The sequence below is a fragment of the Polypterus senegalus genome, chromosome 2 (assembly GCF_016835505.1).
Source record: "Polypterus senegalus isolate Bchr_013 chromosome 2, ASM1683550v1, whole genome shotgun sequence".
Lineage (NCBI taxonomy): Eukaryota > Metazoa > Chordata > Cladistia > Polypteriformes > Polypteridae > Polypterus > Polypterus senegalus.
This window is the reverse complement of record NC_053155.1, coordinates 222,104,667-222,120,096: the sequence shown is the minus strand read 5'-3', so window position 1 is coordinate 222,120,096 and position 15,430 is coordinate 222,104,667.

Here is a 15,430-nt window from a genome sequence, read left to right as displayed (position 1 = left end):
TGTAAAATGCATGTATGCAGTACAGTGCCACCCTTAGTGAAACTGGAGCCGTAAGCAGAATTTTCTTGGACCCCTTTGTTGCATATCACAACAGAACACATCTACATTTTTTGAAGGCAAAGTAATCTATTAGGTCATCACAAAACAGCTTCTGTGCGAGGTCTGTGTTGATGCTAATGATACTACTACCACTAATAATAATAACTGTAAACAATAATATAAAATACAATAACATCAACTGTTATTGCTACTGTGATGGACGGCCAGGGATCATACCCTACCACAGGCTTGGGGCTTAGAAGCTCAAACCTGTTGGGGTCCGTGGCTACCGCCAGGGGGCACCTGGACAGCCCTGGAAACAAGATCTGTGAGGAGAGGAGTAGAGGCAGTAGAAGACTTAAGAGAAGTATGGTGTATGGTGCATTGTGCTGTGTTCAGTAAAGAAACAAAATAAACATGTGTGTTTGGACATCGTGTGTCTCAGTGTCTGTCTGTGGGTTGGTTTTATACACTACTAATATTACTAGTAATAATAATGCATAAAACACTACTGCTAATAACAAAATAAAAACTACTGCTACTGCTGAATTGTTTAATCAACCTACCTAAGGTAAATACTGGGTCAAAATGAAGCTGAATACTGTATTTAGACATTTTAAAAATGAACATGTATATATCTCACCTTCATTTTGTTCTTCCAGTGACAGGAATAAGGCATTACCTAAATCAGTAATGTTAGCAGCCCATAAAATTAACCAATAGTTAAAGTTAATCTGAGCTAATTTTTGTATGTCATAGTTGCTTACTTGGTGCTTTTCCACAATTCAGCCAATATATTAAGCAAAAGTCAAGTAAACCAAGCAACAAAAATGTTCAATGTCCAGCACAGCTTCACAATTGCGGAGGTCTGCGAATGCCCAGTGGGTAACTCCCATTGGTCCTCCATTCCCTGGGGCCCTGCACAGTTGTGTGATCTGTGTAAAGGAAGAGGTGGCTCTGAAGAAAGCTAAACTAGAACACTCTAGATGAAAACAGGCCATTTAGCTCGCCAGTCCTATCCACTTATTTCTTCCAAGAAAACATCAAGTCGAGTTTTGAAAGTCCCTAACGTCTTACTGTTTACCACACTACTTGGTAGCTTACTCCAAGTGTCTATTGTTATTTGTGTAAAGAAAAACTTCCTAATGTTTGTGTGAAATTTACCCTTAACAAGTTTCCAACTGTGTCCCCGTGTTTTTGATGAACTCATTTTAAAATAACATAATTTTAAACACTTCAATCATGTCACCTCTTAATCTTCTTTTGCTTAAACTGTAAAGGCTCAGCTCTTTTAATCTTTCCTTATAATTCAACCCCTGTAGCCCTGTAATCAGCTTAGTCGCTCTTCTCTGGACCTTTTCTAGCGCTGCTATGTTCTTTTTCTAGCCTGGAGACCGAAACTGCACACAGTACTCAAGATGAGGCCTCACCAGTGCATTATAAAGGTTAAGCATAACCTCCTTGAACTTGTACTCCACACATCGTGCTATATAACCTAACATTCTGTTAGCCTTCTTAATGGCTTCTGAACACTGTTGGGAAGTCGAGAGCTTAGAGTCCACTTTGACTCCTACATATTTCTCATAAGGTGTACTCTCGATTTTCCGACCGTCCATTGTGTATTCAAACCTAACATTTTTACTTCCTATGTGTAATAATTTACATTTACTGACATTAAATTTCATCTGCCACAAATCTGCCCAATTCTGTATGCTATCCAAGTACTTCTGTAGTGATATAACAGATTACAAATTATCTGCTAATCCACCTATCTTGGTATCATCTACAAAGTTAACCAGCTTGTTACTTATATTCCTATCTAAATCATTTATATATATTAAAAAAGCAGCGGCCCTAGCACTGACCCCTGTGGAACACCACTCTTAACATCGGCCAGTTCTGATGAGGTTCCTCGCACCATCACCCTTTGCGTCCTGTGTCTGAGCCAATTCTGTACCCAACTAAAAACATCACCCTGAACTCCCACTTCTTTTAACTTGATGCCCAACCTCTCATGTGGCACCTTATCAAATGCTTTCTCAAAGTCCAGATAAATAATATCATAAGCTTCACTTCGATCGTATCCTTTTGTTGCCTCCTCATAGAATTCCAGCATGTTAGTAAAACACGACCTCCCTCTTCTGAACCCATGCTGACTGTTCAGAATAACTCCTGTCCTTGCCAGATGTTGCTCTTATCCTTAATAATTCCTTCCATTAATATTCCCGTGATGCATGTTAAGCTTACTGGCCTATAGTTGCTTGGATCTGCCCTGTCACCCTTTTTATATAATGGGATGATATTTGCCATTTTCCAGTCCTTCGGAATCTTTCCAGTGTGCAGTGACTTCCTAAAAATATGTTTCAAGGGTTTAAATATGTACTCACTAGCATCCTTAAGAATATGAGGATAAATATTATCTGGGCCTGGTGATTTGTTTGATTTCATCTTATTTAATCTGAGCAGCACTTCTCCCTCTACAATTTCTAAATCCCTCAGTACCTCCTTAGTAGTTGCGTTTACCTCTGGGAGGTTATCCACTTGCTCACTTGTAAACACCTCAGAAAAATGTAAGTTTAGGGCATCCGCTATTTCACTGTCTGTGTCTTTTAATTCCCCTTTACTATTCCTGATGAACTTGACCTCCTCCTTAACTGTTCTTTTACTACTAAAATACTGAAAGAATCTCTTGGGGTCTTCTTTCGCCTTATCTGCTATATTCCTCTCCAACTGTCTCTTAGCCTCCATAATATCCTTCTTAATGGTTTCCCTCATGTTTTTATATGCTCTACAATTCACTTTGCAGTTATTAGTCATATGCCTTATAAAGCAGTTTTTTCCTTTGCAACTTCTTTTTTAAATCTTTAAACTATGAAACAGAGTGTGCCAATCAGCAAAGTGTGTAGGCATAGGTCTACCCAAGTCCTATAACAATGCATAGACTGTTGTAAGTAAAACCACAATAATTGTTCACAGTTCCACAATTTGACAGTAGTTAATGGACAACTTGTCCATTTTAGTTTTATTAAAGTACAGGTAGGAGAGAAGAGCAAAAGAAACACATAACACATGCATTTATTTGTAACCAACATTTGAAACTGCTTTGTCATTTAAGAATTCATCCTCTTACATCCATCCAGTCCTTTGTGTGTTTGTTAAGAGTCAACCAATTGACAAACAAGAGCATAAACACACATGAAGTTTCAAAAGTTTCTTTTCCTAAGATTAAAAAAGGAACCTTATAAACTGTTATATGCCCAACACATTTGAGACACTTTGCTGGCTGCACTGGTTTAAGCTGACTTGATAACAAAACGACAGACAGGTGGATAATGTGCCCGTTACAGTACAGCACATATAAATGAGATAATAAAATTCAAGAGCAGTATCAGAAACATTTAATTTTTCAAGGGCACATGCAAACTAGAATCTTTTTTTTATTTTAGTATTATTGTCATCTTTGACCACATTATGGAGAAGATGGCTGGCTGCTTATTTAATATACGAAAGAACTTTTGAGCCTCAAAAGTTAAAAAAAGACATGAAAAAATATGGAAATTGGAAAAGAAAATATGAAAGGATTCAATTGGCTTTTGCAACTCAAAGGGGAGTTGGCTGAATTAAAAACTAAGGCAATGGTACATAAAAGACAGCTCCTAACAGCCGATAATGAGCTCGGCTCAGTGAGTTATGAGTTTGAGATGCAAAGTTTTGTTTTTTTAACAGTCTCCTGCTGATTGTGCTCTAATTGGACATAGCATGTAACTGATTAAAACAATTATAATACAAAAAAAATCACAGTTCATAAATCTCCACCATTTAACAGTTTTAGATTCAGGCTTACTTTATAAATGCTTTATTGGAATACAATACTTCCATTGTTTATCGTAGAAACTGACGAAAGCCCAAAGAAACAATATTTATATGATTTTAAATGTGAGTTCTATAAATGGCCTTATGTAGCTTTACATTTTAAAAATTACTGAAGGCAATAACTACTATGAAACAGGAAAAGGTTATTCACGAAGGTCAGAAAAGAAGAGAAAGGGCATTTGGAAGACACCTGAGATTTAGAAATGAGGGAGTAAATTCCTGTGAAACAGATAAAATAAAAGTGCAGCAAAGTGAGATAATATGGGCTAAAATCCAAGACGATGATTCTTGAGGTTGTGTTTCAGCTCTAAGTTATCAGATATGAATGAACCAAAACCATTATATGAGAGCATTAAAAATGCATGGGCATATACTGTACACATTTGGAGCCAGACAGAAAAAAAAATGTTAAACAGGGCAAACAAGCCCCAAATCTGTACTACACATAATAGACACATCTAATCTTTCAGTTATTAATTTAGAATCATGATATACACATTTTGTTCTTCAAATGGTAAATCAAAGCTACAGATGTAGATGAGGCAGAATTTAAATTCACAGATTTGCAAAACAACATTAAAACAAGGTGGATGTAGCAAAATCAAAGAACTGCATCATTATATATTCAGATTCAAGATTAGCTAAACAAATTCATTAACAACAAACATGCTGATTTCTTTGGGAAAAGAGTTTGCTTTTTGCCTGTGTGCCAGCTTGTTTGTTCGTTTTTGAAACTGACAAGTTATTATATATTTCCCCCTTTCTTTCAAGTAATCCTTATTCCCTGTAGGCTTGGTTTCTATATCGGAGGACAAGAGAAGCAAAGTAAACCCACAGGACTTTGGTTGTATTACTATTACAGTTAGATATTGAACAATGAGTCATCTGAGAATGACTTCTTTATGATTAAGGATGTAATGAAGAGCCGAGGAAACACAGCACAGCTTTGTTAGATACAGAGTATTATGAGCAGAAAAATAAAATGAAAGGGAAATGTGAACTACAGGAGCTGTTTAACAAACAAACATGAATGACTCCTGGAAATACTAAAAAGAATTTTACTTCAAAAAAATGAAGTCATTTCACTAAGAGCTGTCATCTCAGAAATAAAATATGATCAATAAAATCTAAACATCTGTCACTCAGTGGATTCCTTTTGGATCTGATTTACACCATACAGTTGACACAGAAATGTACGCTTTACAAGTTTGACCACTACACGAAAGTCTTTGCCCACCCAAGAAAATTGTGTTTAAAGCGGTAATTTGCTTTTGTGCTGTGTAAAACAGTACAATAAATATTGAAAAGTGTTTCTAAAGCAAATCCAGATTTTGTGTGGCCTCCCTTAGAGTGTAAAACTGTTGGAATTTGCTTTGATTACACGACTGTATAATTTGTTCATAAAGTCTTGAGCAACATTCTTCCCAGTTTTTTAAGTTTGTTTTAACTAATCCTTTGACTTTGGCTGCTTTCTGATGTTTTCCCTGTCCACGTGATCTCACACAGTTTCAGTTATGTTGAGTTCAGGCTTCTGGGAAGGCCAGTCTAATACTGTTAGCATTCCATCTGAAGTCTTGAACTCTATGTAGGCCTTAAGTGTGTTTGTTGTGTGCGTAGGATTATTGTGCTGAGAGATCAAGTGTTTTTCAGTATGCCATTTTCTCAAAGTAGGCTAATGAATAAAAATAAATCTATTTCTCAGCAGTCATCAGACCATCAATTTTGATCAGACTGTCTACACCATTGGCTGGCATTCCTCCCTAGACCATAAAGGATCCACCTCCATAGTGCTTCACAAAAGACTGCGGACAATTCCGCTTGTAGTTCTCTTCTTCTGACATAATTTGAATTTGGACACATCACTCCAGATGAGATTCTGACACTCCATGCTTTATGGTCTTTTGCATACTGCAATCACTTCTGCTTGTTGCCTTTTCACAAGAAGGGCTTCTTAGCTGCGGCACACTGTATAAGATAATTTCTTTTATGGCTTCATCACATAGTTCATGTATGATCTTTCTGCGCCAAATGATTCTGAGCAAACACATCACTGGATTTCCTACTGTCCCTTCCCTAAGAAAGTGACTTCTAAATACTATTCATCAAATGTAGACAGTGTTTTAGATCTTTTACTGTATTTTCTGTCTTCATCTTGACCAGTTTTTTTATGTTTCTTTATGACAGGTCTGAGACTAGGGATCTGCGCTGCTAATTGTAAAGGTTGCATGTTCGAATCCCATAATTGCCAGAAGTGACTCTATTCTGTTGGGCCCCTGAGCAAGACCCTTAACCTGCAATTGCTCCATCTCAGGCATAACATTAACCTGCATCCAGCCCAGCAAGCAGGTCGTCCAACTTGCAGGAAAAACGTGGAAGCTGGTGGCAGGATTGGCACTCCAGCCACTGTAATAAAACCTCACACTTTTCAGTGTGGTGCTGAGGTGTCACCCATTGCATGACGGCAATCAGATCTCAATCCGGGTGGTTTGATGAGTGGTGGGTGTGGTGACGCGCTGTTATCAGCGCATGCTCCCAACCTCTCTCTTTATGACAGCAAGCACACTACATGCCAAAATTCAGGTTTGGTGTGCTGTTGTTTGCCAAATATAGTTTTATTGACACAAACCTATATATGTTAAAAATAAATTTCCTTTCATGATTCACTCCTGGGGCGGCAAGGTGGCGCAGTGAGTAGGGCTGCTGCCTCGTAGTTAGGAGGCTTCGTGGGTTCTGCCAGCGTGGAGTTTGCATGTTCTCCCCGTGTCTGCATGGGATTCCTCTGGGTACTCCAGTTTCCTCCTACAGTCCAAAGACATGCAGGTTAGGTGCATTGGCGATTCTAAATTGTCCCTAGTGTGTGCTTGGTGAGTGTGTGTGAGCACCCTGCGGCGGGCTGGCCCTCTGCCCGCGGTTTGTTTCCTGCCTTGTGCCCTGTGTTGGCTGGGATTGGCTCCAGCAGACCCCCGTGACCCTGTAGTTAGGATATAGCAGGATGGATGATGGATGGATTCACTCCTTTTTATTACATTCCCTTATTTCCTATCCTACTTGTAGAGAGTAACTGAAAGCCTCAAGCTTATTGGATTACTACTTTAAAAACATACATATATTGTTTAATTACATATTCTAAAATAGAGAGCTTTTGTTATGACACATCTTATTTCAAAAGTTCACTTAGGATTCTGCCCAAAAAGAGGAACTTATCCCTATGCTTTTGCAGACATGCTCTGATCCCAATAGAAGTCTTTCTCAGTTGTCAGCGTTGTTATTTTCTTTTTCAGTCCCAGGATTTCCAAAACTTGATTTTTGTTTTCTGAGTGTCACCAATCCAATTCTGAACCAATTCCATTCTTAAGTCAAGCTTTTACTATTATGCCAAGGTAGCTTGATGTCTTGAGATCATTGATACCTAATTCACGTAGAGAATAATTTTCATGTCTTAATTCTAATTGTTGTATTGTTGCTGTTCTTTCCAGCCATTCTGTCAAACTTTGTTTAGTATGGTCAGCAAGAGTTGTGAAATAGTGTAATAAAGCTGTCCTAAAGATTTCAAATGTGCTTGAATTTGAACCATATGTTACATTTGATCAAGGTCAACCTGTGGAATAAGTGGTATAAGAAAATGTTTAGGGTGACACAACTAATTTAGAAAATTATCATTTTGACAGTAAAATGTTGACAAGCAACCAAAGATACTGTACGGACTGACTGCTTTGTGCTCAGGGAAATAAATATGTCAAACCATTACCATTCTGGTGGATAAATGTTCATAAAGGAAGACCGGGGGTGATCTAATAAGGTGCAGTGTTTGGCAAATCACTTAAACAAATAGCTGCAGAGGGACTGGTTCCATTAATAACCTCAAAGTTATAGTTCGAACCCTAATGGCATCTATAAAGTACATTTGATCTTATATAAATGTAACCATATTATTAGATTAATAGCTTCAACCTTTACAAGATACAACAGTAGATGGCATACAGTCCATTGCAGGGCATACTCATGGGTAATCCTGGACTGGCTATAGCGACCTCTGTGGAGTGAGGGCAAAACTGGAGTAAAAACGGAGAAAAAAATGATGTTAACAAACTGCAAATACTATACAGTATAGCAAGTGTCCAGACTGATGGTTAATTCCTGATCCTTGGACAGATGTGGCAGCAAACATAACCACTTTGCTATCACGTGTTCTCATCTTTAGAATATTTTAAACTCACCCACTGTGTTTATTCTCTATATTAATTTTTTCTCAATATCCTCCTATTACTTCTGTTCCTGACGGCACATTTTTTCTTTTAGATAGGGTGAATCTTCAGATCAATGTGAACACCCTCAAGCGGATGATTGTTGTTGTTATTATCAGATAATTAAGAGCAAAACTTTCAACATAGCTGACATGTCCTTTATGACTTTATGCTACTCAAAATTTACAGTGCAGAGACATTAAAGCTGCTGAAAGCTTGGATACTTTCCTGTCTTCAAACAGAAAAATATGATTTCAGCACAGAATTTCCTATAGTACAGAAGGTTCTTAGAAGGTCCCACAGGTTTCTTTTGCAGTTGGTGGAAAAAAACACAAATAAAAAATAAGATTTTCTCCACTTTCTTTTTTGGAGGAGATGCTTTTGTTGAAACCCCTGAAGAGATGAAGATTTCTGTATTTTTTTCTCTATAAAGCATTTGAAAAAAAAAACAAAGAAAGAGAAGCCAATGCTGGCTATGAGCCAAGCAGTTTTTAATCCTCCCTGGGTATAACTCCAATGTGTAGTTTCACATAAGATCTAGTAGTACCCTAATTAACATTAACGCTAGCCAGGTCTTCGACATATATTTGAAGAAGAATGCACTTCATCCCCCAGACTTGTCTCAGAAATTATTGTTTTAGTTCATTTAAATGCCTAAATGGTAAACATTTGTTGTTCCATGTTGTCTCAGATTTATTTTCTCTTATAGGAGCATGTGGAGTGTGGCAAAATAAACAAGTCATTCTTTATATAGTTATATGGTAATTCGTGTAATCTGTTCTCAAGAAACAAGAATGCATAGTGCAAGTTATTACTTTTGATATCTGTTCAAAAATACAGGTTGAACTTACAAATGGAGAAAACACATATAGCAGCCAACAAGGTTGGAAAAGACAACGCAGCTCTGTGGTCAGCATCAGTCAAATGGATTCCAGTTAGTTTCATATTCATTGAAAAATATAATTAACCAAGTATACAACCAAAAATATGCTAAGGAGTTGTCTTATAGTATATTAATGAAGGCAAGATAAAATGAGATTGCATATTAATTTAAAAAAATCCAGTTAATCAAACAGATGCTATCTTCTGCTTCTGGCTGTACAAAACTGTCAACAGCATATCTGTGTAGTTAAGGTTTCTATTGTCGTTCTTCAAAAATGGGATGCAAATCTTCTTTCTCCGGGCTATAACACTTTGGTTATCTCAACATGAACAGCAAGTTCCTTTTCATAGATTGATAGAAGATACATGATGCCACAATGTCAGCCATTTGGCAGTTAAGTGTCAGATTACAGGACAATTTCAGTTTCATGACCACAATCTGTCTGTAGTGGTAGGTTATTGTACCATGTTAGCCATTGTGGATGCAATGAGAAGTCAAGCAAAATGACACATTTTATTGGCTAACTAGAAAGATTACAATATGCTTTTGAGGCCTAAAGCAGAGGCCTGAGTTGCCTCAAAAGCTTGCATATTGTAATCTTTCTAGTTAGCCAATAAAATGTGTCATTTTGCTTGACTTCTCATTGTATTACCACAATCATAATGCCAGAAGACTTCTGTAAGAAAGCTAAGACAATATAAAGCATGGCCTAGACAGGAAAGTTCATTCAGCAACAAACAGGTAAATGAACAGTGAGATTTATTTTCTCCAAAAAAATTCTCAAATGAACTCCCTTTTTTGTATATTTTGTGTTTAAACTTAACGTTATGCAGTGTTATTTTGTATAGTCAGGGAATTTGTGGTTTTGCCTACTTTTTATACTACTACATGCTTTGTTGTTTCGGTTTATGTTACAATTTGTTTGTTTTTTCTTTCTTGTTGTGTTTTATTTGGGCATTTGCAACATATAACACTGATTGCATTTTGTGAGTGCATTAGAGCAGTCTAGACAACAACACGCAATTCTTCTAAACATCAAGTCCAGTTTTGAAAGTCCCTAAAGTCCTACTGTCTACCACACTACTTGATAGCTTATTCCATGCATCTGTGGAAATTTACCCATAAGTTTCCAAATGTGTCTCTGTGTTGTTATTGACCTCATTTTTAAATAACAGTCTCAATCCAAAGTACTAATTCCCTACATAATTTTGAACACTGCAATAATGTATCCTTTTAATCTTCTTTTGCTCAGACTGAAAAGGCTCAGCTCTTTTAATCTTTTTACATAATTCATTCAATGTAGTCCTGAATCAGCCTAGTCACTCTCTCTGGACTTTTTCTGGCGTTGTTATATCCTTTTTGTAATCTGGAGACCAAAACTGTACACAATACTCCAGATGAGGCCTCACCAGTGCATTATAAAGCTTGAGCATAACCTCCTTGGACTTGTACACATTGTAATATATAACTTAACATTCTTAATTGCTTCTGAACACTGTCTGACAGTTGATAATTATAGTTGACAGTTGACAGTTTCAAGTCCACTACAACCTCTAAATCCTTCTCACAAGGTATACTTTCAATTTTCAGACCTGCCATTGTGTGTTTAAATCTAACATTTTTACTTCCTACATGTAATACTTACATTGAATTTCATCTGCCACACATCTACCCATGCTTGTATGCTGTCCAGCTCCCTCTTTAATGATTCGACAGATGCTAGATTATGTGCCAACCCACCTATCATCTGCAAACGTAACAAGCTTGTTACTTATGTTCCTTTCTAAATAATTTATGTATATTAAAAATAGAGGATCTAGTACTGACCCCTGTGGAACACCACTTTTAAATTCAGCCAATTCTGAAAAGGTTCCTCCCACCATAATCCACTGCTTCTTGCGTCTGAGCCAATTTTGCATCCATTCACAAACAACACCCTGAACTCCCACTTCATTTAATTTGATGTCCAACCTGTCATATGGCACCTTATGATTTTGATAATGCCTAATCAAGCTATGCTGAGGGTTGCTTTACAATACTACAATTGCGATACATGCCCAAATGCTCATTTGATTTCCCACAAAAACAAAATACAGAGAGAGGAAAGAAACCATACAGAATCTTGGCCCACATAAAAAAAATTAATTAAAAAATGGACAACTAAAATGCAAAAATATCACATAATTAAGAAATTACAAGAGCAGAAATAATAATTCAAACACAAGAAAATAGATAAAATAAAATGTTATTACATAAAACACATAAAATGTGATTAATAACCGCTAGACCAAAGATCCACAATCCTAAATACACATCCAAAAATCTTAAGTAAAAAGGTTAAAAGACCGAGAAAGCTTAATTGGGAAATCAGTAACAGGGGAGCAGGAACATGGACTAATTCAAAACCACTCTATTTAAACAAAGGCTGAAAGTCTGCCAACAACTAAAAATAAACGCAAAGTAAGGCATCTGAGTCTAGTCATCTAGTTGGGAATCTCACCAAAACTGGTTCAAAACACAATCGGCACACAGCTTAGATGTTACCTTTGACACTATCTAGAATCTGTTTTTTCCAGTTTAAAAGTATTGAAAACTCCCTTCTAAATATGAAGGATACTGAGATATTATTCATGGATTTATTTCTACTAAAACTGACTACTGCAATAGATTATTAATAGGCAGCTCACACTACTTTACATGCAGCTTTCTGTCAACTCAAAGAATTATTAAAAGAAACTACTACAAGAAAGTGTGAAAATATAACTCCTACTCTCAAGTCACTACACTGTCTCTCAGTTAAGTCAAGTCAAATCAAGTAAGGGTGCAGGTACTGGTACAGTGCGTTGCCGCACCCACTACACGACGAAACAACTCAGGATCCTGGATGGCAAACCCTAAGACAGACCCACCCGGTCTCCAGTCCCACCCTCTGGAAACTACTCTCTATCTGCCACAGCCAGGTCTTACGTGGGCGACCCCTTGGCCTGGTCCAGCCACTCGGGTCCCCTGCAATGAGGATCTTACGAGTTGGATCACCCTCGGGGTAAAATGCACCACATGGCCGTAGTGCCATAACTGATGCTCCCTCACAATGCAGGTAATGTGCCTCATTTGGGACTCCAAGAGCAACCACTCATTCGATACAAAGTCAAACCAACGGTACCCAAGAATTTTCTAGAGACACACAGTACCAAAGGAGTCCAGTCTTCGTCTCATGTCACTGGATAGCGTCCATGTCTTGCAACCATATAGCAAGATAGGAAGCACCAGGACTCTAAAGACTTGGACCTTCATCCTTTTGCATATATATTGGGAGCGCTACACACCCCTTTCCAGCGACCTCATGACCCCCCATGCTCTCAATCCGTCTACTGACTTCATAGGAAGAGTCACCAGTGACATTAATGTCATTGCCAAGGTAAGTAAACCTCTCGACAAGGTCGACACTCTCTCCGCAGACAGACACACTGCTAATGGCCATGCCCAAGAAGTCATTAAAGGCCTGGATGTTGGTTTTTATCCAGGACACTCGCAAGCCTAGACACTCAGACTCCTCACTCAGTCTCTCGAGCGCCCCGATGAGATCCTCCATTGACTCCGCAAAGATCACAGCAAAGTCAGCATAGTCAAGATCCGTGAACCTTTCTTCACCAACAGATGCCCCACAACTGCTGGACCCCATGACCTCAACACCCATTCCATACAAGCATTGAAAAGAGTAGGAGCAAGAACACACCCCTGACAAACCCCAGAATCAACTTGAAAATACACAAAGTTTCTGCCTCCACTCTGTACAGCACTCACAGTACCAGTGTACAGGCTGGCCATGATATCCAGCAACCTCGGGGGGATCCTGTGAACCCTCAGGATGTCCCACAGGGCAGCTCAATCAACTTAGTTGAATGCTTTATGAAAATTGACAAAGGCTGCAATGACACTCTGCCGATATTCGCGTTTGCGCTCGATGAGAGCCCTCACTGCCAGGATTCGGTTGATGGTAGACTTCTTAGGCATAAAACCAGACTGTTCTGGTCGCTGGTAGGTTAGCAAGTGATCACAGATCCTATTGAGGACGACCCCAGCAAGGACCTTACCTGGCACTGAGAGCAGTGTTATCCCTCTGTAGTTGTTGCAATCCAGGCAATCACCCTTCCCTTTCCAGATAGGGACGACAAGTTCCGTTTTACAGTCAGTTGGGATGATTCCAGTATCCCAAATGGAAGTAAAGATTGCTTGCAATGCCAGGAGGACAGCCTTACCACCAACCTGCAGACGTTCACCCCGGATACCACAAATTCCTGCAGCCTTTCCTCCCCTCAGCTGGTTAACCACCTGTGCAATCTCAGTGAGATTGGGTGGTTCACAGCTAATTGGAGGATCAGCCTCAAGGACCGTGGACCCAGAGATATCCAACATCCTAGCTGTAGGATCAGCTTTGAACAACTGCTCAAAGTAGCCAGCCCAGCGGGTCATAACTGCAGTGTCATCCGTGAGGACCGTTCCATGAGCCGCCCTGACTGCAACTCTCCAAGGAACAGATTCAGATGTGCGTAATGCTTCGATTCCTCTGTAAGCAGGACGTGGGTCGCTAGACCACAGAGAGTGTGTCACTTGCTCACAGATTCCTCTAGCAAACACCTCCTTATCTGCCCTCAGAGCCCTCGCAGCCATCCTTCTCAGTTCCTGGTACAGATCAAAGTTGCCATTGAGCTGTGCACTGCGACTCCTCTCGATGATATCCAGGGTGCCCTGCGAGATGAAACGTCTCCTTTTGGGAACACCGGTAACGCCAACACAACCCTCAGCAACCTTCAGGGTCTTGTCACGGAAGGTCTCCCACATCGCATTAGGATCGGCAGTACCCAAATCTGCGAGTTCCTCACACAAACTGCATGCAAACTCATTAGAAACAGCCTGGTCTTGGAGTCTGGCCAAGTCCAGGCTCATTTTCCTAATAGGTGGTAACCTACTGGACCTAAGCTGTATCCTAAGAGTAACAACAACAAGTCTGTAGTCAGAATTCACAAACTGGGCACTTCTGTAGACCCTGCAGTTTTGCAAGAGCCTCCAGCATCTGCCCACGAGGATGTGATTAATCTCCTTCACCACACCACCAGTATTGGAGAACCAAGTCCAACAATGCGGTTCTGGGCGATGGAACCAGTATCCAGCGATTCGCAGCCCCAGACCTTTTGCATGGAGCCACTTTCACCACGATCACCAGACCCATGGGGACCAAGACAATCCTCATAGCCAGCCCTGTCAGTGCCAGTGGCTACACTAAAGTCACCCAGGACCAGAGTAGTGTCAGCCCGTGGGCATCCATCAACCACCGATGTATTTTATTTATTTTATTCGCAGCTTTCAGTTAAGCTCAGGATTCATTTCAAACTCCTCCTTTTTAACATATAAAGCCTTAAATGGTCAAATCTCTACTTACTTATCTGAGCTTATCATTACTTAGAAATAAGAGCACACATTAAGACCTACCGAAAATTCCAATGATTAAAATAACAACAGTAGGTGGTTAGGCTTTTATCTACAGGGCCCCAAAGTTTTAGTACAGTCTGCCTCCTTATATATGAGATGTCCCTTCAGTCTTAGCTTTTAAATCCAGGCTGAAGACTGACTTCTTTAGTCAAGCATACCCAGATAAGAGCTGCTGATTGGTTGTGCATATTACATCTTTATTTGTTAGTAGTTGTATAAAAACAGAAGTAATACAATATTTATGAATCATTACTAACCCTCCTCTGTTCTGTTTCTCTTCTCCATGTCCTGCTGTAGCATTTTGTGCTACTGTTTTACTTCCAGGTTGCTTATCAGCCCAGTGGAAAGAGCAGAGATAATGGGAATCCCAACTGCTCAGTTTGTTTTGCAGTAGAGCTGGCTCACCTACCTAGCCTCTACCTGATATTTGTGGTTTTCGGTATGACCGTTTCTCTAGGTGAGCCATAGCAGTTACTTAGCAGCATTTGTCTAGTTGGATCAGCTTCAGTGATCATGAATTCTGTTTTTACCTCTCTATTACAATGGCCTTATCTAGTGTTTATATTGCTACTGGTGACCTGATTAGACTGAAACAAATTGTACTCTGCGTGCACTTAAAAGATGTTAATGTTGCAAATAATTTTACTAATATATTGTAATATGACACAGTGGAGCAGATTGTACCCTACTTAGAGTTCCTAGGTAGGACTTCTCTGTGTGTGCACTTAGAATATTCTCATCAAGTTGTCATCAGATTTGTCCCAAAGATGTACATCTTAGACTGAGCAGTGACTCTGAATTCATAATGTGACTTATTGATGGGCTGCTGTCCTCTTCAAGTCTGAGTTCTTCCCATGCTGCTGGGATACCCCTAAGCATAAAAATGACCCTTAACTTGTGA